The sequence below is a fragment of the Coloeus monedula genome, assembly GCF_965178545.1.
Source record: "Coloeus monedula genome assembly, chromosome: 1".
Taxonomy (NCBI): domain Eukaryota; kingdom Metazoa; phylum Chordata; class Aves; order Passeriformes; family Corvidae; genus Coloeus; species Coloeus monedula.
This window is the reverse complement of record NC_138781.1, coordinates 38,731,337-38,757,159: the sequence shown is the minus strand read 5'-3', so window position 1 is coordinate 38,757,159 and position 25,823 is coordinate 38,731,337. Positions and strand designations below refer to the sequence as shown.

The 25,823-nt window shown below is 38.4% G+C and overlaps 1 protein-coding gene across 1 annotated transcript in view; it reads right to left on the bottom strand.

The window, feature by feature from the left end:
• The window catches only part of LOC309586380 (ubiquitin-conjugating enzyme E2 E2), a 204,360-nt gene that overhangs the window by 35,381 nt on the left and 143,156 nt on the right, over positions 1-25,823 (bottom strand). The gene's annotated exons all lie outside the window — the stretch shown is intronic.

Below are 25,823 nucleotides of genomic sequence, written 5' to 3'. Positions count from 1 at the left end.
CACATCATAAATTATTCAAATAAGCACAGAAAAATTCCCAACTGTCTTATCTCAAATATTCTAGTGGGCAGATGTGAAGTGTTCACAGTACAAGGATATAGAGACTTTGCTGAGGTGTCTTGTCACTGTCTTGCTTCACAAGCCATCCTATTTTCACCTACCTCCTCATCCACCTACCTCCTCAGTCAGTAGCAGTGTAATTACACACATTACACAGCACAGACTGTACTAAAGACTGAGCAGGGTACAAACAACCTCGCAGCTGCACTTGTTCCTAACCTAAGGTCTCCAATCACTAGCACAGAAGGCTGCTTTATCCTGCAATCATTGCCCTGTCTTAAAAATAATATAAACAGAAAGTGGGTTAAACTGTTGGATTATGTTAATTCAAAGTCCTTGGTTAAAAACATAGTGCTGAAATAATACTTATAATGTACAAAACATAATCCTGTATGAAACAGGAAAAATCTCTCACCTGTATGGTGAATTCCTGAAAAAAATGAAATTAAATACTAACTAATAGAAGTCCTTGGGCATGACTCTTCTAAAGCCAACATAGCCTCCTTTCATACAAGATAATGCCTGTCCATACAAATACATATTTTACTCAGGATGGCCTCTCAAGGCATATGAAGACTTCTTTTCTGTTCACAGTCTGCTGATACCAGTCACTGATACAGGACCTGAATTTTAATTAGGATCAATTGGAATGGTGACTTCCAGATATCTGAATTATATTTTTTAGAGGAAGGCAGTGCTGGTAGATATCTCAAGTAAGTGATGTGGCATTGTCTTAAGGCATTTCTTGTGAAACAATTCTCATTATGTTTGCAATAGGGTTTCTGCAGCATACAGGGGTTTGTGGAATAACTCCATGTGTAGAACAGCTGAAAGCTCTTGGCTATGCTCCATGCCTCACAATGTACCCAAGGAATACAATTATTATACGACATCATGTCATGTTCACTGCTCAACTATTCGTTTTGTTCACTGAAAGTTAATAAAACCCTCTTCCACCTGCAATTCCTTGGGCTCCCTTCATTAAAACTTCTGACTGCATGATTCCCTGCATACAGCTGCATGGCTTAGTCCTGTGCAGAGTACTTCATTAGTCATGGTACCTACATCCATTTTCTATAATAGCTGTTAATGCTTCTTGGCTTTCTAAACTACCTTGCTTTCTCAACAGTAATGGGTTACAGAGACTGTAACATTATGGAATGTTCATTTTCTAGCAGCCATAGTAACAAAACTAGCAATTGTTTTAAAGATAAAATCTGGCTTTTTAAGCATCACAATAGCAGAAGTGTTGCCATCCATATTTCACAGTGTCGATAATACATCAGGTTGCTAGCTGCCAAACAAATTTAATGTACCTCATTCTCAGTTTGCATTAACCTTTGAATAATAAAGCACAGCTGAGACTGCTATAAGAAACAAACCAGAGAATGAATAATTAAAATCACCTCCACTGCCTTTAGAAAGACCAATCCCAAGTCAACAGGGAAGGTTTAATTGTCACTGAACTAGGCATTAAGGAGCTAATTGAACTCTTTATAAGCCCAAACAAATGCAGCCCTACATCAGTGGTAGGGTATATAGCACTCATAGAAAATAATACCCCTAAAAAAAAAATCTAGGCAATTATTTCAAATAGAAAAGGCAAGAATCAAGGCAAGTCTAAATCTTACACCAAAAAAAGCCTGTAATATGTGAAAGGAATCCCCTCTCATTTTCTGCAGGAAAATGTTCTAACACTTAAAGAAGCAATGCCTCAGTTGATGCCAGCAGGTTAAAATGGAAGTGCTACAAATGTCATTCCCAGAGAAATGGTTGGAAATAAGTAACAAAAGATAGCCCCAGATCTTTCAGAACTTATTTAGTCAGGAAGGGATGGTTGGGCCCTTTCTGGACTTGAGTGAGGCTCACTTTTTTGATCAGAACTCTCTCTGACAGTGGCATTTTATACTGTATATTATTTTTATTTGTTTTGCCTATTTATTTAATTGCATTAACATTTGAAATGAGCAGTCATTAATTAGAATAGTTGGAAAACACTCCATCTGCCAGTTGAACTGTTTCGGCACGTCCAGCTACAAGCCCAGCCTGATCACATTCTGAGGATGCTGATTAACATTAATTGAAGGTTTTCTTTGCAAATGAGAGATGAAGCTTTATTAAGTATTATTATTAATTTGAAGAATAGCTTAAATTGTATGGAGTGTGGGAAGACTGCTGTTATTGACGCTGCCTGTTTGAGTGCTTGCTGGCAGCAGGGCTGTTCAGCCATGTGAAATACCAGCCCATGTGCACAGACAACAGCTGGTATTAAGGGCAACAGCATGCACAAGCATCACGGTTTTTCACTTGTGCATTAATAATACAAAAAGTTTGACAGGTGTATTATTTTTGTTGTCCTTCTTTCTTAATTGTTAAGCCTTTTATTTATCCACATTACTGGCAACCAGAACAGGCTTCACCAGAGAAAATTCCCATATGTGCAAGAGCTCAGCCAGAGCCGTATTCTATAAGGTTTAAAATGCAAGAGGATTTAATTACCCTTCTCTCTACATGGATATCTGCCCGACACACTGAAGCCCAAATGTTTTACATTCACTATGATTTATACTCCAGCTCTATTGAAGTTTGGCAACCAAACCACAGATCTCAAAGAAAGTGCACCAAACAGCTCAGTGCCTCAAGTTCTGTAATCTTCGGAAGGACGGATTCAGATGTGCACCCTTCTCAGCAAAGGGCAGACTAAATCTGTCTTGAACTCAGCTGACCCAGGGACAAGGCATACACACAGAGCGTGTGATGAACCTACTGCTACAGCAGTTGTCTCCAAGGGAGAGAGAATGGTGGCTGGGCAGCTCCAGGTGGAAGTGGATGAACTGTAAATTGGTTAGGGGGACAGGTCTGCTGTCAGACCAGCAGTGCAGCCTCCCAGTGTGACAGCCCAGTGACTCTGCAGGGTGGGGCAATCAAGAAACCAGCAGAGAGGTTGTAGCGTGGCTCTGGAACTGGTGTTCCCCATGTTTCCAGTTTTACCTCCCAGGTGTAATATGTAACATAGGACCAAGGAGGTGCAGCTGAGCCCCTGCAGACTTGAAGTCATCACTGGCTTGTCAAGAGCCAGCTCTCTGCTGCCATTATTCCCCTACAGCTGATGAGACGCTCCACAGAATACTGTATTTTACCCACTGCAGAGGCTTTGCTCGGTGGAAGAGCTGGAATGGGGGATACGGAGCCAGTTTTCTTCCAGAATGACATCAATATGAGTGTATGAAATTCAGGACAAAAGAGTGAAAACATGTAAAACGATCTTCTTTTTATTTCACTCTCCTTTGCCTCTCCAGTATTTCAGTTCTGCCATGGCTTTCCACATACATACTTGCAGGTGAAATGTATGGACATCAGTTACAGTTATCAGCAAAACACTTTAAATGCTACTAAAACTGAATTAATTTTGCTTTAAATATGCTTACCACATGGAGTATTTTCTATTCCCTCAGAATGTTTTAGGCAGCCAGCCACTTTAAAGTAGTGCTGCTAAAAACTGCTTGTCCAGTGCAATGCATTATGAGCACCACGCTTTCCTTGCATTTACAATATCCTAAAATATTAAATGCAAAATAATGTAATAGGAGAGTTGTATGAAAACAACAGCACCCATGAGATACACCAGATGAAAACCTATCTGGAGAAATTATTAAAGTACAGTTAATTTTTAGCTGTCATTTGTATACAAATGTACTTAATTTCCAGAGAATAACTAAAAAAAGTGAAAATAAAGAAAGTAAAAAAAAAAAAAAAAAATCTACCTTGGCTCTCAAGTAGTCATATCAAACAGATTAGTCAAAATAATGTTATTATTTCTAATCTAACTTATGTTTCTTGATGAGTGGTCACATGCTTTCCCAGTGTCTATGACTGCAGGTAGCATAAACTCATAGTGTGCTTCTGGTAAGGTGGAAAATGAGGACTATTTCAGTGTCTTCCCTTCCATTCTTGGTCTCCAAATCTTGCTGGTATCCACCAGTAATGTGGATACTCTTTAACACAAGGGAAAGGCCAGCCTGTAGCACAAAATATGTAGGATTTTAACTTAAACTGTTCTCTAGATCTGATACATGAACAGTGCATGACAGGGAAGTGATCAGGCCAAATACAATAGGAAAGCACGTTGGCTGGAGGCCTTCCTGTTCCTCAGGACTTGGAAATAAATGGAAAAATTCCCACGGAGTGTGTGAGTTTACGTTCATTTTTATCCTCATCCTTTATAACAGGGAAGAATAAAGCAGAACCAGGATATCATACTAACATCCATGAACTCACTTTCCATGGCATTGTCTATGGCAACTCACTCCTATTATTGCATTATCTAATCTGAACTGCCTTAGCACACAGAAACACACATCAAAACCAGGCTTCCCCTGCCCTACCTGCAGTCTGTGGAGGATGCAGTCCCTCTCAACTGTCTTTGGTAACTTATGACAGCAGAAAGAAGAAGGATACATGCAAGGCTCTTTATCTTCCTTTTCTTTTCTTGCGCAGAGCCTTAGCTTCAATGTTTAGGAATTTTCTCTCTGAGGAGAGAAGCTTGCTACAGAATGATCTCCATTTGTAAGTATTACAACACAGTTTCTTGCAATCTCATTTCTTGCACATCTAACACATATGCAGGAGCAGGTCCTGCCTCTAGCTGCCTTCTGCGAATGCTTCTGGGAAGCCACTTGCCTAGAGGGCAAAGGGGATACAAGAGTATTGGAAGATTGGCAAAATAATTTAAGAGCAGCGCTGGTGAGGGGAGAAGATGGATGTGACAAACCAGAAGACTGCAGATTCAGCTTGCAATGAGATACATCTCTTGAGAAGCAGATATGAAGCCTCATTTAAATAAACCCAGTATACACTCTGCTCTCTGTTTTGAACACAGTGCCAGTACTAAAACTGGTTCTAAGCAAAAGTGTTGCTTTGGTCTGCACCACAGCTCGAGGCTGACCCTGTGCTTGGGGACAGCCATGAGACGAGCAGTGGGGCTGTGCTGGGGAAATGGTTGCTGGATAACCTCAATCTGGGAGGAAGCAAATCAGCAGCAGCCATGCTGATGCATCACCGGGTGACTCAGACCCACCTGCACACACCTCACCCAGCCCTACTCAACAAAATGCAAAAACAGTGCCATTGAGAAGCAGTGGCATCACAGTCCTGTGAGCCACTGCCATGTTTCTGTAACTTTGGAATGGATACAGACAATATTAGGATACAGACAGTGCCAGCAGTACAAGTTATCTGCTGAATTTCTTCTGCTCTTGTCCCAAAACTCTCTCCTCTCCAACCTGGAAGCCCACCTGATCCACCACCTCTCGAGCTTTACCACTCCCTTGTAACTGACTACTGTTCTTTGTAGTACATGTATTTTCGAGTTTCTGCCTGAGGGTGGTTTCTCCCCACCCTCTCTCTGTATGATGACAATTCATTGCTTCTTCATCATGGTGGATCCTTCCTCACTTCAGGTATGTGCAGATCCCACTCCTCCTAACACCCTGCTTCTTTTTCTCTCACCAAAAGCCATCAACACATCCTGCTATTTTCTCATCTCCTTCCAGAAATGAGGAGGGGGTGAAAAATGGTACAGAGGGCGTTTGTTACAGTACAGTAATTTTGTTTCCTTCCTTCCCTGGAAAATGAAGAGCAAGCAGAGCCGGAGCTGCAGCAACAGCGGCGTAGGGAAGGGAAAGGGAATCACAGCTGCCTACCCAGATGCTACAGTGATATCAGGAGGTACTTTGGTAAATGTCTGTAATAAACAGTTGCCACAGCAGCCAAAAGAATACACTTCTGCAAAACAAAAAACAAAGAGATAGCAGAGAGCACTGAGACTGCCTGTGGCAATGGCCACTGTTGTATGGTTAATAATACCTCTGCCATGAATAAAATTAGCAGGGTAGTCTCCAGGAAGTAAAATGAAAGAACAATTAAAGAAATAAACCCTTTCAGAATTAGAGATAAATCCTTACTTGGGTTATAACATTGATGACTTAAATTTACCTCAAGAAATAAAGCCCCCATTTTTGGAATGCATAACATTTTTTTAATGTCTTTTTTTCCCCCTGAAAATCTGCTGAAACCCCCTAAAATCTTCCTTTTCATTTAGTCAATTAATTTATTTATTAGAACGATCATAATCTCAATTCCTTCATCTAGATGGTGCAAAGAAGTGTCATTATTAAAATACTGGAAGATGCTCCTGGTTCTTACTAGTCATAATCTAGACCAAACCTAGACATTTTCAGCATTAAATTCAAGGCCCAAGAAATCTACTCTAAGTAATCTAAGTAAATTAACTCTGTACTCTGAGTAAATTAACAATATATATTTACATTTTAAAAGAGTTGTTCATTTTACTTTAAATAGACTCAATAGTTAGTGAAAAAATCTTGTCCTACCATGACCTAACACTTGAATTTGGGTCTATGCTAGATCCAGTATTTTTGGTCACCCTACAATATAAATGGGAATTTATGTCTACAATATGTTGGAATATCAGTACTTTTTGATGAGATAAGCATGCTTTTTGACTCGGTATTTTTCATTAGACTTAATTATTCATAATGGAAACTGAGGTTGAAGTCACTGGGCCACTTGTCACTCAGAAAGGCTTTGGCAGAGAGCGACACATCAGACAAATCACTTATACCACTTAGTTTCCACTGCACTGAGAGAATTCAGCTGAAAAATTTGAATCAGACTTTCTTCCAGTTCTTTCAGTTTTCTGATTGAGACCATCTTTCATTAAAAAACGTTTTTTTTCCTAAGTACTTTTAGGCAAGCAGTAAGGGAAGGAGGATATTAAGACATTTTTCTAACTCATGCTGCAATTTTTTCAAAGTGGTTATATCCTGCTCTTTTTATGTGCTTTTTATTGAAGCCAGTTACCATTTTCATGTACATTGTGGAATCAATATGTTTGTGGTATGCCTGATTGGAAGAACATATAGGAAAACTGATCCCAACGAGCTGCCAAAAGAGCTCTAATGTATTACAGGGTATTGCTTGATATTGCTTCTTATTGAGACCACTGGAATTCAGTACGGTACGGCATTTTTTAATTGTCAGTCTTCTGTAGTCTTAGCAAGGTATTTCTAGCGGCTCATTTATCACCCAAAGTGAGATGCAGTTTAACTTTGTGGCTTCCTGCCTCTTTCTTTCTCGCAAGAAACCTGCAGCACACCAAGTCAATGTGCCCAAAGTCTGTATGAGGCAAATCCGTTTTTCTTGTGATACATTTTATCTGCCCTCCTATCATGGGAGCCATTAAAAATTATTGGCTGAAGCTGTGAAACTGTGTTGTGTTTAAAATCAGCAAGTTTGGGCCACAGTATTAATAACAAGTAGATTAAGACCAAAGTAAGTATCACTTAGTTGATTTTGTTGTTCACTTCTAAATAATATTGCTAAAAATTATTAAAAGTATCCTAGTACATTAGCAGACTGGTATTATTCAAAGAGTACTTTGATGCTTTTATTCTCCAAAGTCCTGTCCTCAGAGCATTCCTGAGATAGAAACCATCATGAAGAGAACTGCTTCTTAATGCACAAAATAGTTATTTATATTATACTATCTACAGCAATTTATTCACTGCAAACACCATTACACAGTGTATGATCACAGCATGCTGAGTATTCACAATGAGATTTTAAAAATGGCAATTTCGTTAAGTATTCTCCGCTTTGTTCAGCTGAAGAAAATGACATAAAACCCTTCACAGAAGGCTTGCCTTGCTCAGAGTAGGAAACAATCATTCGCCTCCTATTACACATCTATGGGCTCAATTTGCTTTTCCCACATATTTTGTTTCTTTTTGTTTTAAAGTAATACCACTAACTGAAGTTCCAGTTTTTTTAAACCACCAGAAATTGACTGTATAGTTTAAAAAAGATAAAATATTTTTCAGCCTGATTTGCCTCTATGAGAAATTATATCAAGCATGATTTGTAGCCCTATTTTAGTAAAAGAGAAAACCACAAGTAACTAGGAACGAAAAACACTACAGAAGAATGAATAGGCTGTCCTGGGATCTTCTAGCATGACCTCCAACCTTGCAAGTTGCCAAGTTATATTATTTCCATGTTACTCCTAATTTGCTTTTCCTTGAGTTTTTTCTTTCCCAGGATTGTAATTTATTTTTCAAAATATAACTACTTTTTAATTTCACAACATTCCCTTTTGTTGACAACAGTTGTAATTTACCATTACCTCTTCTCTAAGTTAATCAGAATCCATGACATGCAACAGTGGGGTGGCACCACCAGGCACTGTATTTCTTAAATTTAAAATCTAATTTAAAAGGATGAGGTGACTAAGTGCAGACAGATAACACAAAAACCCCAGAGCAGCTGGAAGATTTAAGAGGTGTAGTGGGAAGAAAGCAGTCTTTAAAACAGCACTGACTTTTTAGTTTCTGTGGAAACCTTAGAGGCAATACAGGAGAGAGAGCCAGACAGGACTAAAGCATAGCAGCTCAAACACACTAGAAAGACTTCTCGTGAATGGGTGGAACACACTGAAAGCTTTGGATTTGAAATGCATTTGATATGTTGATTTGATCACTTATAAAAAAATGATGGCAAATTCTCACTTTTTTATCAGAAATGATGAAAAATGACAAAAAAAGTCACAGACAATGTGTTAGTGATGAATGGATCAACTGAACTTCAACTGACATGTCCTTCACTTTGAGATAATGGACTGCTGATTTCATGTCAGAAATTTTTTGAAGCCTTATCAAAAAAAGATCTTTACACTATCTTACTTTTAAAAATATTAGCGTAAAAATACTCTGCAGTAGTCAGACACTTCAGTAGCTGATAATGATTTATACAGGATTATTTCTAATATATGTACATCATCCAAATTTTCTGATTATTATGAATGCTACAAGCGAGGCAGTAGCATTGTTCAATGCCTTCATATTCCCTGTTCCTCAGAAAGCTGTTCTTCTAGCTGGTCCACTCACCATTGAATCTTTCCCCAACTTGCAAATGATTTATCCAATGGCCTCTATAAAGAAGTTAGATTTGTTCAGGACTCTAATCTTTAAGAGCCCTGTCTATAGGCAGTTGTCTAAATAAGATCCTAGAAATTTTGAAATCTTATGTGACAAGATAATTTTGCAACTTTTTATTCTGAAGGGGCCCGATTCTCAGATTTCCTTTTGTGACACTTTATAGAGACTTTACTTTTTACACATAGGCTGCTTGTAAACCTGTTCCAAAATATTAATGAGGGAAAGCAATGAGAAGCAAATTTAAAGCATTGAATATTTACAGTCTATCTCAAACATACAATACAGCTGTATAACCAACAAGTCTGCTTGTGTCCATTTTGTAAACAGAGGAACATACTTAGATACAGACCCCCCCTCAATTCAGTGGGAGATTCACACATGTTTACACATGAAATGCTTGCTCACACAAGGAAACAACTCTTTATTATGGCACAGATTAACTAACATGATGTTAAACACATTATAAAACAAGTCATTTCCTCCTGAGTAAACAAGCCTATAAAGCCAACAGGCACAGAAAAAGGAAATTTGATTCTGAAATCCATATACTTCAAAAGCAGATTCCTTTTATTTAGGCAATTTAGCTAAGAGGCTGTCTTATTTCTCCAGATCTCTGGTAACAGAAGAAAACACACTTGGAAATTACCGGCAAATGGACACGTTTTCACAACCTTTTCCTTCCATTTGAAATTACTCTCTTACTTCAAATATGGAGACCTGCCATAGGTCCAAGGTGAAAGAAATCTTAAAATGTCTCAACCCTTGGTTGAGACTGATTGCCCCCACTGCAGGCCACACTCTGACCTGTCAGAAGAAACCACCATTTACAGGCAGTTTTCTTAGCAGTGAGCGAGGTATGAACACTTTACACCACTAGACTGACTAGCCAAAATGAGTGGGGACATGCCAGATTCAGACTGGGACCCAGGAATGTGTCTTCTTCTGAGTCAACAGAATATTGTTAAGACTTTTTAATGTCACTGGGGTGAGGGGACTTATCTGGATACATGACAGTGTAAACAGAAAATAAAATATAAAGGAATTTCTTGTTTTTCTATCAGGATCGTCTTCTCCTAGGATCTTTAGGGAGAGTCTTTAGGGCTAAGGTTAGGAAGGAGCTTACATAGGAACAAGTCTTCTGTTCTGAGGTGGTTGGAATCCTCTCAAAATCAGACCTGGAGTTACCAAGTGAACTTGCTGCAACAGTCCCAAAAATGGTTATGCCACAGACTTCACTACAAGAACAGGGTTGTTCCAATGTGTTTTTCACTAAAGGGGAGCTCATCTGGGACAACTGAGGCTACATTCTTCCCAGTACACACACCTCCATGGTGCTCAATGGATCAAAACTTTTGATTAGAAAACCATTCCCTATAAATGGCTTTTTTTCATTGCTGCCTGTGTTTGAAAGCAGGATTGGAAAGTGGTCCTGGGAGGAATGATGGCAAAATTGGTTTAAGAAAAAAGGATGCATGTTTGTCATCTAAAGATCACAGCGAAAGGGTATGGCTGGAAGGAGAAGTTCTCTGCCTCTGTTCTCAGGATGGGAAGGCAAACAGCCAGTGTGCAGGTACCTGCTGGTGAAAGCAGTCTTCACCTTAGAGCTGGAGCTGAGGAACTCAGAGCTCTGTAAAATTCCTCTCAAGGTTTCAGGTGACACTTTGACTGCTTTCATGGCCTCACGCACGATCTACATGAGAAATGACACCTTATCTAATGAAGAATCAACACTTCTAATTAGTAAGAGGGATCTAGCATTCTAATCTGCAAGTCATAATCAATGACTCTGTCATAGAAGAATTAAACATCACATATATAAGACAGGTTTTTTTATAACCACTGCGTATGTTCCCTACATCAAGATGAAATACCAACAACAGTTGAAATTGCCATTATAATTTCCTTGGCAACAACAACTTGGAATCCTTACTCACACAGATGTTTTCTGCATGATAAAAATTACATTTGTGTTGTTTTCCTTCCCATTTTCAGTTCCAGCTCATCTCCTTGGCTCAGCTGCCGGTGATACCTTCCCTTATCATTGTTTATTTACTCGTAATATTACTGGTTGTCTGCACTAAGTGACAAACAGCTGGTCTTTGAGTCAGAGCTACCACCACGAGGAGAACCTCAGAACACTACACTACTCCTGCAGAAATTCACAGTGCAAAAATAACATGTGGCTTAACCTATGAACACTAGAGTTATATTACTTATCTTTATCATGCACTACTGCTATCTTTATTATCCTAATCACTCTGGCTTAAATCTTGTGTATTCCAAGCAAACAGCTGGAGCAAATGGCTATGAGCTACAGAAGTGTTCATCCTGTGGTCTCTGGTTCAGCCCTAGCCTAGATGGCTCCTGTCCAAGTTGTTTGTACTTGGAGACTCTTTGGTGGTCTGCATCTAATGAATAGGTTTTTTACAAATCCATCTCTCAGTGGACAAACATCCCAAGTCATAAGAATATCACTGCTGATTCCAGCCTTGCTGGCAATGGATGGAGGAGGAAATACTCTGGCTACATGTGCCAGGTCTTGGTTGAGGCCCTGAGAATGCCATGGAACACATGGCAGACAGCTGTCTGTCTTAATGGGTTATTCACCCATTAATTAGGGATGTATCTGTACTAATTGCTGTAACGATCAGTTGGGTACTCCTCACAAACACCATACTTGGAGTCAGAGCTTTAAAAGAAAAATGCCCTGCTCTCTATTTTCTAATGCAATGGGAAGGTGTGGTGGAGAAAATTCAAGCCATATTACTGTTTAAATAACTTGGATATGATCAAAGTCAGCAATGGTTCACCTGTACTGCTTGTGATAATTTTGTAGGAACCCAGCTGCCTGAGAAAGACTTAAAATTTACCACTTTACATACTAAGAGGAAAAAGTGTTCCTCTGTCAGATCATACTGAATCACAACAATGTGCATATGTATTCTTGTCACAGTTTTCTGCACTTTTACTGGTTTTGATGCGTTCAAAATAATCTTTTTTAAAATTAATGTACTTGCCAATTGTGCATTCTGGAAGGGAGAGCAGCTGTTTCCTCACAACTGTATGCATAGCCTTTTGAAGAGAATTTTGTTTATTAATAGTAATCTGTTTCTCATAGCTTTGCAATTTTTTAGATAATAGGGTAAAACACAATCTTCCTTTCATGTTCTCCGCATACTGAAGAGACGGATGCAATTGCAAGAGACTGCTTATGCTGAGGGCAAAACTTAGTACTGCTTAATGTGACTTAATGACTAAAAAATGTGTATCATTTATAGATGACAACTAGCACTCTGTTAAGTTGTTATTATTATGGTCAATGAGTATTCTTCCCTGCCGGTTAGTAAAAGGATTTGGAATTAAATCTGTTTTTATTTCACTTGTTGAAGTAGACACACTGAAAGCAACGGAGCTACCCACATAAGTAATGCAAATGGGATTTAGTCCTTATTCCCAATCTTTTTCTAAACAGAAGCTCACATGTAACAATATATGTATTAGCTTGAAACACAGAACTGGGAGAAAGGGAAAAAAATTCAGGACTGAAGAAAGGCTATTTTACAGCTACACAGACGTGTAAACACCTCCGGGAACTTTGCTTAATAAGGCCAGCTACTTTCAGCTATCACTCCACCGCCCGTGACAATCTTTGCATGAAAGCATTTCTTTCTCCCTCAGGCAACACTATCAAGTTAGTGCAGTCCCTCAAAATACATAAACGTTGTATTTAAAATTAAATGTATAGCATATGGAGGACTGGACCAGTGCTCTGGAAAGTACTCCTCTCACCCACCCAAAGGCACTCGGGTACACAAACAAACACCCCTGTGAAATGTGGCAAATGAGGCTGGAAAAAGGTCAGAATACAGGAACTTCCTGTAGATTTTAATTCATATCAAGACACACTCTTGTGTAGAAGATACCACAGGGTCCACAACGGAACTTGAATAACCTCAAAACATATGATGTACACAATGATGTACACAATGATGTATGAAGCACTCTTCCCCTTATGGAATACATTACTCGGCTTTTCCTAATGATACTGAATTGATTCACATGTTAATTTACCAAACTAGGTGTATCCACCCCAAAACAGAGAAGCTGAGAGTGACACACAACTTTCCTGGGAAATGAAGGTTCAGTTCTGTGTAGTCAAGTGTTGCTCATGGTTTCAGTGATACGAGGGATAAAACTCTCATTGACTTCAACACAATGCACAAAAGAGAACATTTTTGAACTGCTTATAAGGACACAAAATGTGCATGATGTTGTGCCTGCAATTTTAAAATCACCTATTTTTAGCAAGTCTTGTGGAAAAAAAAAAAGTCTTGTGTGTATAATTGTACATTGAAATTTATGTTGACCTACTTTAAAGTAATAATTCAGTTTATCATGTTAGGAAAAATATTCTAAAATTGTAAGCTCAGATGATCAAAAAAACCCCACCCCAAACCTTCAAAATCAAAAAGCAGTGTTTGGTGGTTTGGTACCTGAAACCACCCAGCTTTGATCAAGGCTTTTTTGTTACAGCAATATTTCAGAATCACACAAAAATATGAACCAAACTTGTTGGTTGACTTCCATTCCCATCACTTTAGAGGGAGTCTGTGTTTGTGCAGAATGATTTAAATACAATTCTCTGACATTCAGAACTGAAATGTCTGTTCCTGTGTGAAATAAGAGAACTCAGTAACTTGGGAAGTCTATTAACTTGTTTGACAAATCTAGATGTATTACATTTTTGGTGTACATTTCATAAACTAATACGCCCTATTTAAAGAATATTTCTATTTTTATTTGCATTTTTACACTTATTTTCAAGTAATTTTATCACTGATAGGGATTATTGTTGGGTTCAGGACTCAAATCTTACCGCAATATAGAAAAATGAAACACTTTTTACATGAATACTTTCTCTGCAGAGGTAAAAGGTCAAACAGAGTAGCACTAGACAGGAGAAAATGAATTAGTAAACTGAAGGAAAGATAATCAGTCTGGTTTCAAGGTTAACTTTCTGGGTTTTATTGCAGTGAGATTTTTTTCCCTGCTTTTTCTGAACTTCTAAGAGCATGCCAATTCCATGTTCCAGATTGCTGTGCTACAGCAGCAGAAACTACACAAATAGGCAAAATGTCTAAGAATCACACCACCTCACAGAAACCCACCCCTTCCCCTCAGTCATTCTGAAAAAAATCTACAGCAAAGAAATACCCTTTCTGTTGAAAATCAGGAAACTAAGGTCCTGGCAAACTGGCAGGTGAAGTATATTTATCTTCCCCAAAAACATGACTGTGTGAATAAGAGGTGCTTCCAAATGAGAGCAGTCAGCTGCCTCCCCGGATGTGACAGTAAATATTGTGTTTAAATACAGAATCATAATATTTACAAATAGAAATTACACACAGCATGTCCTTCAAAATCTCTCTGCCATTGTCTAGAGCTTTTTCTGTGATAAACAAACTAGCATAAACAGTGGGTAGTAAAAGTGGTTTAAAAATAATTTTATTTTTTGCAAATGAAGCAGTATTAGCAAGAACCATTGCTCTTGTGTTGAAACTGCTGTCTTACTTCATTCCTTACTTTGGCTTCATATACCAAATAAATACATTTTACTTCACAGATTGAGGAAAATCAGCAAATATCAGGGTTATTTTACTTTGCAAGCTTTGGAGAGCTTATCTAAAATGTCCCTACATCTTAATGCATGAAAAGCTTTATGTCTGAACTTTCATGTATTTAAAAAAAATGACAGGGGAGATTTAATGAGGCAAGTGCATCAAATACAATTTAAATTGATGCTTTTCAACTTAGGCAAATTAGGATTCACCAACAATGTTACTTAAAAGTTTTGCATTGACTTATCTCAAAAAAAATTACATCCTTTTTTTCCTCCCTTTTCATATGTTTTCCTATAATAGCCTCAAGTATTTTTCATTTGTCAGCTATAAAACATTATAGTTTTTCATTACATATGGCCTTGACATACTTGTTATAGCTACCTAGAGTACATTTCAATACCAGAATACATTTCTCAGTTTAGCACACTACTAACGAATCAAATAAAATCCAAGTGGTTTGGGGCTTCAGCTGACATTAACTTATTACCCCTGTAATCATATCACGAGCAGAAGTGGCTCTGTACCTTTTACTCCATGTTTGGGAAGTTGCAGTGAAACTCACCACAATATTCTTGCTCTGGGGTTTAAAATTACCTCCAAATCTCAGAAAATATATTTACATGTACATTGGAAATTATTTTTTCAGGGGAGGTCATGTTATGCTAGCCAGCACAGATGCCCAAAAATCAACACCCAAAAAATGCATATTCAAATATATATCCCCAATTATTTTTCTGGCATTTTGAAGACAGTACTTCGCTTCATTAAAATACTTCACTCTGGTCCTCCCCACCAGAGACTGACCCAGAACCAGAAACTCCTGACTGAGGAGTGGGGGCGGGCAGCTGTTCCCTTGCCAAATATATTTTCAAATCCTTTGACAACCCACGCTAAAGACACTCTTCATTCATTCAGTAACATTTCTTACACAGACACACGGAAGACGAAAGAGAACGGTTCGGAGCAACGCCTAGTCGTTTGCTGTGGGCTTCCCACACAAGGAAAAATACCTGGACTTGAGGAGTGAAGGAATAGTTTTATGAAGTTATTTCTCTGCAATCACACATAGCACAGCTGGCAGTCACTGCTCTACAATAGTTAAAACTTAATAAGGCGTTGCTGTAAATACTTTCTACGGGGTGATGCCAATGAAAATATTCCCAGTACTATAAAGAGGAGTCATTAATTATCTTCAGGTCTTACCAAATGTTAGGACCTAGTACATATGAAGGTGAACAATAATATTTTGCGCACATGAAGCTACTTAAGGACATAAGATGCTCACTACCCACGCTTCCAAGAAGAAGCTTACTGTTTTTGACAGCGAAGTGAAGAGTTATATTCTAGGGATTGAAATAAATTTCTTTTATAGCATTATTTTTCAGCCAGGACACTACCAGAAGGCACTAATAAGGAAGGCCTATTTAGTTCTCAATTACCCAAGGATGGTGTATCTCAGAAGAGCCTTAAGAATTTAGTTTTGGATTGTGACGGGGTATTTTTGCTTTTTGTCATTATAGAGCATGTGGTAAGTACTCACAGCAGGCACAGAATACAGGACTTGCTATCAGCTCATAGAAATGTTATAATCAGGTTTTCATCTGTTCAGCAGAAGTTCAAAACCAGGATGTCTCATGTTGAACATCTGTACCTGCTGTACCACACGACAGTGGGAAACAGGTTTTAGAGCTGGAGGTGAAGAGACCCAACCTCCTCACACAACACCTTAGTGTGCTGGTGGCTGTCTGTTGCAATTGACTCTTTTTAACTACAGAAGTAGGTTCAGCCTCACTGCAATACATCCTGCAGGGAGACGAAAATGAGAAAACCGACTGTGGTACCTCTAATGAGTAGAATACTTCAGCACATATTCAGATTCACTGTTTAAAAGGAATCTATTTACTTTAAGACAGGCAAGCAAAATCTCTGTCAATGGGTAGAATAAACACTATTTAGAGTGGAACCATTTGTAACATACTTTAATTGGCAATTTTCCCTTGATGACTAATATAGCATCCTTCATATGAGGATTTTGCTGGTCTGTGATTTTCTGTCCCTGCATTAAGAGATATGAAAACCGATGCACAAAATACATTCTCTTAATAAAAGAGCTTAGAACAATACATCCATTATCAGGGACCACACTTGTTTTCTGTAACCAGATGAATGCAACCAGAGTGAGAAAGTAAGGCAAAATACCACCACCAACAAAAAAACCCAGCATATTTGCCTCAGAACAGATGGCAGTACGAAATTGTATTTAATTTCATTCTTTCTATTTTAAAAAGGCTTTTATATGCACTGTTTCTTCTTCCTTAAATTGGGCAGTACCTGTCCCTCGAGGGTCTGTACTGGGACCAATACTATTTGATATCTTCATCAATGACACAGACAGTGAAATTGAGTGCACCCTCAGCAGGTCTGTGGATGGCACCAAGCTGAGGGATGTAGTTGGTATGTTTGAGGGAAGGGATGCCATCCAGAGGACCTTGACAGGCTCCTTGACATGCAATGTTTTAAACTGAAAGAGGGTAGATAGAGATTGGATATAAGGGAGAATGCTTTTTAAGAGGGTGCTGAGACCCTGGAATAGGTTGTCCAGAGAAGTTGCCAATGCCCCGTCACTGAAGTGTTCAAGGTCCAGTTGGATGAGGCACTGAGAAACCTCATGTGATAAAAGATGGCCTGGCCCATGCACCTGTTTGGACTAGATGATCTTTAAAGGTCCCTTTCAACCTGAGCTGTTCTGTGGTTCTATGAGTCTACCATGTTATAGCATATTAAAAAATACACTGGACAATCATAACGCATCATACTCTAGGAGGACACACGTTTCCATGATTTCATTTTCACTAGAACACCTAATTTTCTTTATGTTCCCCAGTGTGCTCTTATCAGGTAATACACTCTTTCAAGAGTTTTTCAGTACCAACTAGAGCTGCTTGTAGCAGAATGAAAAAACACCCCCCCTCTCCTAACACATGCATATGTAAAAAAACCTCTCATAAATTAAAGTAATGGGACAAACATTGTCATGATACGATTCAGAGCTGTACTGGCTTACTGAGGACTAAACTTGGCTGAGGAAGATCATTAGGAAAACAAAAGGCTAGAGAAAGAATTTTTTTGTATCATGGAAGTGGATTGTAGAAGCTCACAACAGAGTAAAAATGTAAATAGCTGAATAAAGATAATTACACAAAACTCTGTCCCAAGATCAGCATGGTCACAGTATGATCCAATGCAAAGAAACACACACTACCAGAGAAAAAAAAAAAAAAAAAAAAAATTCTCCCAGGTTCAATGCAAAAGATGTTTTCCCCTTAGAGAAAACTGCATAAAAAGCTTCCTCTCTTCAGAGGAGGCAACAGAATGGAAGGGAATGAAAAGAGGCAGTAAAAGCTCTGCATTTCCAAACATTATTCAAGGTTAGAAAATGAAAATGTTTCATTACAAGGAAAAAGACAAATCTGATCAAAGTCAGTCAACTCGCTTATTTATATCTCAGCAAACACCTTGGGTCTGCATTTTGTCAATCTGTAGAAAGCAAAAGATTTTTCTGACCTCATAAATTGGCAAGAAATGGGTTGTGTACTGATCTACTCAGTTCAGGAGATACTTGGCACCATGTATCCTGGCTCTCACAGAACCAAATACACCTACCATAAGGGTGACTGCTACAGAGTTTCTGAAAGTCAAGAGGAAAAAGCCTCATTTAAGCCACTGGAATGTCACAGTGGTGTCATGCTTACCCTGGGCTAACTGCCTGACACAGCTGAAGACAGTTCCACTGAACACTACGAGGGTCACAGCTCTGAACACGGCAGAGCTGGGGTATAGCAAGGCAGGACTTCTAAAAAATTGTCAGCAATGTCATGCTAAAAATTTATGGGGAGATGGCGCCTTGTTTGCTGCCTGGAAGTTTCGTTCAGCTTCCCAGTCACTTGGTGTGCAGATGTCACCACCAAAAAGCTGCAATATAGTGATGTATTGGCATGGAGACATCTGAAGAGAACAACATGTCTAAACATACAGGAGGGACTGAATTCGATCTGTTAGTGTATATCCACATCTACCTTCCTCGGGAGTAACTTACTACATGAATAGGAAATAAAGAGTTTATTCATTAGGCTAAATGATTTTAGAGTATCATATTCATTCACTCAGCTAAGTATGAAAGCTGGCAAGGTCTACATATGGATTACATTCTTGATCTAGACTGCAGACAGTATTTACTCTTTCTTAAATTATGTTAAATTCTTTAAAAATATGTATCTTGTAGAAACCTCTTCTAAAATTTTCATTCTAAAGTTTGAAACTGTGGAATCTCTCTCCCATACTGGGACTGGGTCTCTCTCTCTCTCTCTCACACACACACACACACACACACACTCTAATCCTGAAGCAAACCTGTCAGACCTGTGGCTATGGATATGTGGCTAGGAAGAGAGCTTCTCCCACGTATTGTTTCTAAAATCAGTACAACTATTTTCTATCTTCCATATGCATTACCTCTTCAGAACATACCTAACCTGAGACTCCTTTTCAGATTAACTTGGTTTTCTGTATCCTGATGTTTTCCTTTAAATAAATATTAGCATGGCCAATCGGCTCTACTACATTACTGCAACCTCTGGAGTGAGCAGGACTGGCCACTGAGCACATGCTGTGACAGCTACCCTTTTAAGCAAAATAAAAGGCTGTCAGAGAAGATGCACCTGGTTTTTATTTAAGATTTCAAATTACCTCTTCAATGGTTTCTGCTTGCTGACAAGCAAATGCATGACCTAGGAATCAGCAGCTAGAATTACCTATTTGCTGAAAGTGTGTATTTGCTGACTTAATGTGTTTACCATTTATCACATACACCAAGGAGCTGACAAATACAATCTTCTTGTCCTTAGTAATTTTGTGGAGCAAGAAATAACTCAGTTCATTCTTCTTCCTTACTTTACTTGTTCCTAACTATGGTACTGTGCCAAAAAAAAAACCTCACAGCCATTTCCCTTCTCTAACACACAAAGTCAAAGTAAATTTCCAGCTGGCAAATGAAATGCAACGTTGATTAGGAATGCAATATATTTGAAACATTTGACCTTTAAAGCACAAAAATCTTGCATCTGAAATACAATTTGTCACATATCCACAAAGCCATATCTAACCAGGAAACATAGTTGTTAAAGCTGATTAATGATGACTTTGCAGTTTCATGATTTTTGTATATATGTGTGATAGTCCTAACTTTGTGAAAGGAACACTGCCAAGTCCTTGATTTACAAATGTGTTTTACTTTGAAACTGCTATCCTCCTATGGAATTATGTCATATATATACCACTTATGTTTAACTAAGATCTGGGATTTTACCTTCAAACTGATGAAGTGCATCAAAGAAAACAACTGAGAGCTTGACACTGAAATACACTCTAAATCTTTCCAGTTTCATGCTATTAATAATTGCTGTGTCACAAGTCATCAAACTCTTAATTTCCCTCACATTATTTAGAAACTCATCCCCTGAAATCCAAGTTCTAGAAAGACCTTAAAATTCTTTTCCCATGCTGAAACAAATGGATTCATCTGCTCAGATATTCTCTATCGTGTGTCTAACAATAAGAAGCACAAAAATCCCGAAATATGGGATATGAGAAACCTTTAGTTATGTACTGTTCTATCACTTAAATTCAACTCATCTCCTCATTCTGTGTAAGTGTGGAGTCAAATTCTACCCATGCGAAGGAAGCTTGTCAGACCTTATGTTTCAGAGGTTACTGCAGCAGTTAGCTCTACCCAGGCCGTTCTGCATGGTTCCTGGGGGAAAAAAAAAGGTGTGGAAAAGGGGAAAGACTACTGATATGCACAAGTTCTTCAGTTCTTCCCCTGGTGTTACAGGAAATATATGAAATTATGGCTATGATGGTAAAAAATAAAGCAGGCAAATCCTTCTTACAAAGCCTATTATGCCAACAATAGACTGAATATTATTCCCACTGAACTACCCAAGTTGGTAGTAGAGGCTCCCAGTAAACTGCAGGGTATTTGGAACATATTCTGGGATTCAGATTCTCCTCTTAGAGAATAAAAGCATTTACTTTTCGTCCCAATCCTGCTTTAACAAGGCTGGAAAGAACTTTGCACTGATTCTAATAAAAAATAAGCTCCTTCCAAACCTAGTTTTGCATTTTGTTTGGTTAACGCACAAAAACACTCGCCAGTAGAGGGGGTATAGCTCAACCATTTCTCGTGCTAGAAGGGGCTGTCACAATATGGAGAGGACAGTATGAAAAAGAACAGGTTGTGCAAATTTACATGTCTTTAGAAAGAGAAGCTGCAAGGGGAGAAGAGCGTCTGGAATGCACCAGGAAAAAGCAGTAGGAAAACAAATATTCATTTCAGGCTTTTAGCATTTTAATATAAGCCAACCAAAAGACAGAAAAAATCATCAGTACCTTCAACTGGCTTCAGACTAAAACATCTTCTGCTAAGTGTTTTAGCTCAACAGTGTAAATATCCTACTTATTTTGAATATAGAAATTCAGTGTGTCAAAAAATTCCAGAAATAGACCCAAGCATCATGTAATTCAATGAGTTTCAGCATTACAGCAACATAAGATGTTGATGTATTCTCCTGGAGAAATCATGGGCAAAAAACTTAATACTGTTAAGTGAGTCCAAGCTAGTTGAACTGGAACAGTTGTATGACACTCTGCTATGTCCCCATTGGTAACAGCGAGTCCTGGTGAGGAAAATTCCCTCCCAAAAAAGGGAACACACCTCAAGGTTAGACAGGAGATGTGTTTTTATGCTGCAGAATCCCTGGCTATCATCAAACTAACTGCAACTAGCAAAAGGGAAATTTTTCAGATTTCCAAAATATATGTCTGAAGAATGTTGACAAATATATGAGCTGTCACTGACAAGCAAGTTCAGGCTCAAACTACCAAACCAATCTCTTATTTAAGAAGCCGGAGATTTTGAGTAACTATATTAGGCATTTTTATGTGAAGACCTCACAAATACCTTTGAGGCCAAGGTGTGGTTGCCCAGCACTTCCCAAAATAGACTCTTAGGTCATGACTCAAGAAACCTCTTTAGTAAGTGCTTAATTACTAACCCAAATGAATATATGTTATTCTGAGCCTTAAAGTCAGACTCCGGAAGTGGTGGCACCCAACGCAGGAAACCCTTTTTGAGTTTGCTCCAGCCCTGTAAGTGAAGCAGGCCTTGCAGAGCCTTGCCAGAACGATCCTGATCAGGTATGAATTCTGCCAAAGCTTTGTAACACTTCAGAGAAATACCCATCTTTCTCAGAGTTCAACTGTACAGTAGTTTAAAATAAAAGAACAACGTTCTATGATATCCTAGCAAGTTAAAAGGCTTTGTTACAGACCAGAGCAATTCATGTTTAAAAAGCAAAATACCGTGATGCTACATGTCAAACTAGTCCTATATTCTAAAAGTGAAATAAATTCCAGTATTGAGTCTTACAGTCCATGGCTTCAAATGGATTTAAAGGGGTGCAATTCAGGACAGCATTAGCTCTGTTGTCAACACTCTGAAAACATAAAACCAGTATTACATGGGCAACCATGCACATCTGCTCTAGTCACATAAATGTGAGGGGGTTTATATACATAAATTTTGTGTAATATAGGCATCTATCAGTTAAAGAAGCAAAGTGTACCTGTGCTACGTAGTTCACTTTGTCTCTGTTAATGATATTCAAGGCAACCCCAAGAGGTTTTTGTACCGGCCACACATGCATGTGATAATTGTCAACGTGATTGAAACATACTTAGAAATAATTTTGCCCATAGGAGTGGGTCTTTGCCCAGAATACATGGCACAGACACTACTCAGCTAAAGGCCTGTAAGTCTGTTCTATCCTCAGAGAAACCAGAGGAAGAAAAAAGAGAGAGAAAGAAAGAAATGGGAGAAAATACTGCACTAAAGAACTGAATTATTTATTTTCTTGTACTAGGCTAAACAGATACAAGTCCTGCCTGAGAGTGTCTCTTAATCTTTCCAGTTGTTCCATTTTTCCCTTAATCTTTTGTAATTGCAATATTCTTAGATAGTCCTTGCCTCCAGTAAATTGCACCTTGCAGCTCACATGCAACCCAGAAGAGGGGGAAGAAAGACAAAGGCAGAAGGTCCCACTTCACCCAAAAAAAGGTCATGCAGTTTTTCTGGACTTAAAATGTGTATTCATATTAAATTCTTTTCAAATGCCAGGAGGCTAATTATATAATTAATGGCAAATCTGATGTTAAATGAGTTAATTTTGTTCACCTCAGCGTGGGCAACACCTAAATTTGAAATTTCCTCTCAAATTGTTAATTAATTTTTCTAATACAGACCATAATTCTCTCAAGTGAGGGAAACTGAAAGGAAACATGTTTTGATCCCAGGAGCTGCACTGCCTAACAAACTTATAGGGTCAACACTGAATGGAGGAACACCTATTTCCTTTGTAATTAAAGCAATAGGGAGACCCATGGCCAGCTTGCTGCAAAAGCTTTCCATGACAGTTTCTGGAAAAAGCTGGGGGTAATCGGTTCAAAGGACATGTTGTGGCTTTAGGGTCTCTGGCTGTACTCATACCAGTCTGTATTGAAATCTGAGAGATCTGGGTTCAGATCCCAACTGTCAGAGGCTCCTGGGTCATCAAACAGGGCAGAAGAGTCAATTAATTTCATTATGTCTCATTTCCAGCTGTAACATGAAGATATAAAGCTCCTCTATGAGAGGGGGAGGAGAGGGAGAACAATCACTTACAAAAATATTTAAGAATGAGTAACTGAAATCCTTCCCTATGAAAACAATAATAGAAAAAAAAAAGCAAAAAGACCTCTTTTAAATTAATTAAGAGAAAAAAGATACCAGTATATACACATATTTCCAGCAAACTAACCTGATTTATTGGAAAAAAAATTTTGAGTTAAAATGAAAAAAAAAGGAATGAATGGCAAATTTCACCCAGTTCTGCCAATTTAGGATTACTCATAAGTACAAGGATTTGAAAGAAATAAATCTGTAATTATACTGAGACTTTGTTTCACATACAGGCTGCAGTTTCCTGAATAACTTCACCTTATTTACCACTACTGAGAGCAGCAGTCCTGCCCTCCCTGTTGTCCATGATTGTGTGCTCCAGCTCTCTTGTTTGTGCTGGCATCAGTGCTCGGGCAGCTGCGCAGCTGGACTGAAAATTAATCTGACTACAGAAAAAAAGGGTTTTTTTTTAGCTAAAGCAGCTCCCTGAACTGACAAGCCGTGTGCTGATACAGAGAGAGGCAGCAATGAATGGCAGACGGATAAAGGAGAGTGAGGGACAAACTCTTTCAGTGACCCCAGGGACTTAAATAGGCTTAAATCCATCATGAAACCACTTCCTCAGCCTTATCCCAACTGGCCAGAGGATCCTTTTCTATTTTTGGTGGGGGAGAGCATCTTCACACAGACAGAAGGCTAAGGAGTTACCTCCCACAGATACTATGTGTACACACATAGGAAATACAGAGATATTCAAGACAATTTGTCCTGGAGAAAACAAAGGTAAATGACATTTACCATGGGGCAGACTCTGGCCATGGCCAGTTATCACCAGAGCATTGCATGCGCTTGGCTTACGTCCCTTTTGTAACATGCATTTTTATTTAGCAGAAAATACACTGTAACTCAACATAGTAAGTCCACAAATAATGTCAGGAACAGTTTTATTTGACTCAAAGTAATGATGTAAAAGGGATCATACATCTGAGTTAATGAGGAAAAAAAAAAGTGGTTTTGGTCCATAAAAAATAATTTGTCCAGGGAAGCATTCTAGAAGTAACAATCTAAATATTCCTACAAGGGATCCCCAGTATTATAATTACGAAACTTGTAACATTTTCTCCTTCTGTGGGTGTCTGACTGAGTACTGATCTTAATACAAACATCATTTGGATAATCTCATACTTAGTTCTGAAAAGGCTTACTTCCTAAAATTCAATTTTGACAATAAATGTTTATTCCTAGTAAAAAATTTCACTTCTCTGATTCTGGTGAGAACTTAAAAAAAGGGTCCCTAGTGACATCGGCTGTATATTCCTTGCAGATTTATAAAATATTTTGCAACAGAAGTGTTGTAGAAAGTAAAGTACCATTTTACTGAATGTCAAAGCCTAACTCAGTAATATCTTTAATTTTTAATGATGCAAATACCACATTGATACTTCATCCTTGTCTTGATTACATTTCTAATACTCTTTCATGAGCAGCTTAAAAACAACAGAGCAAGAACAATGTCTTTATGTGATTTAAAAGCACGAACAACTGAAATGAATCTTCTGTGTAGTCATGCCTAAATTGATTAAATAGATCCAGATCTTAGGAAAGTTCTGTAATTATACTTCAATTTCTACCCAAGCTTTAAAAAAAAATAAGTAAGAGGAAAAAAATCTAGAAGTTATCAGATGCCTCATCTTCCTTGCTATTACATTAAATATGCAATTTTAAAAGACATAGTATGTTAAAAGACACCAATAAGGAGTTCTTCATTTATGCTAAGTGAGCTGATCATTTTCTAATGATGAAAGTATTTCTCTGAGCAGGAACACTTAAATAGAAATATTCACAATCTTCTTCTCCAGCTAATTAAAAGCACTTGGTCTGATTAAATGTAAAAGTCTGAACAATGTTTTCCATCCCTATCCTTCCCCATCCCATAATAAATCAGCGCTCTTGAGTGAGCTGAGGCTCTTGGTATAAGTACTGACCCGAAACTAATTTTATTTTTATTATTTTAAGAGTTCTTAAAAAATATTAGCTCAAGTGAAAAATGAAGGCAAGAAGTCTTTGCATAAAGGCCTAACAGATGCTACCAGCACAACACTTTAATGAATGACCACTTCCAAGAATGCAAGAGATAACATTTTGTGCCATTCAGTAATTGGAAGGGAACAAGCTGCCTCCCTCCACAAGATCTGGGCTCTTCCTACACCTCACACAGAAACTTGTCCTGTGGCTCAGGGAACCAGGGCAAGCTACAGGAGCTGGTATAGACAGACAGCAAACCTTCCACACCTCTCACGTCCCCTGTGGGTTCCCCTTCTACTGATGGTCGTCCAGTGGCGATCTGGCACCTGG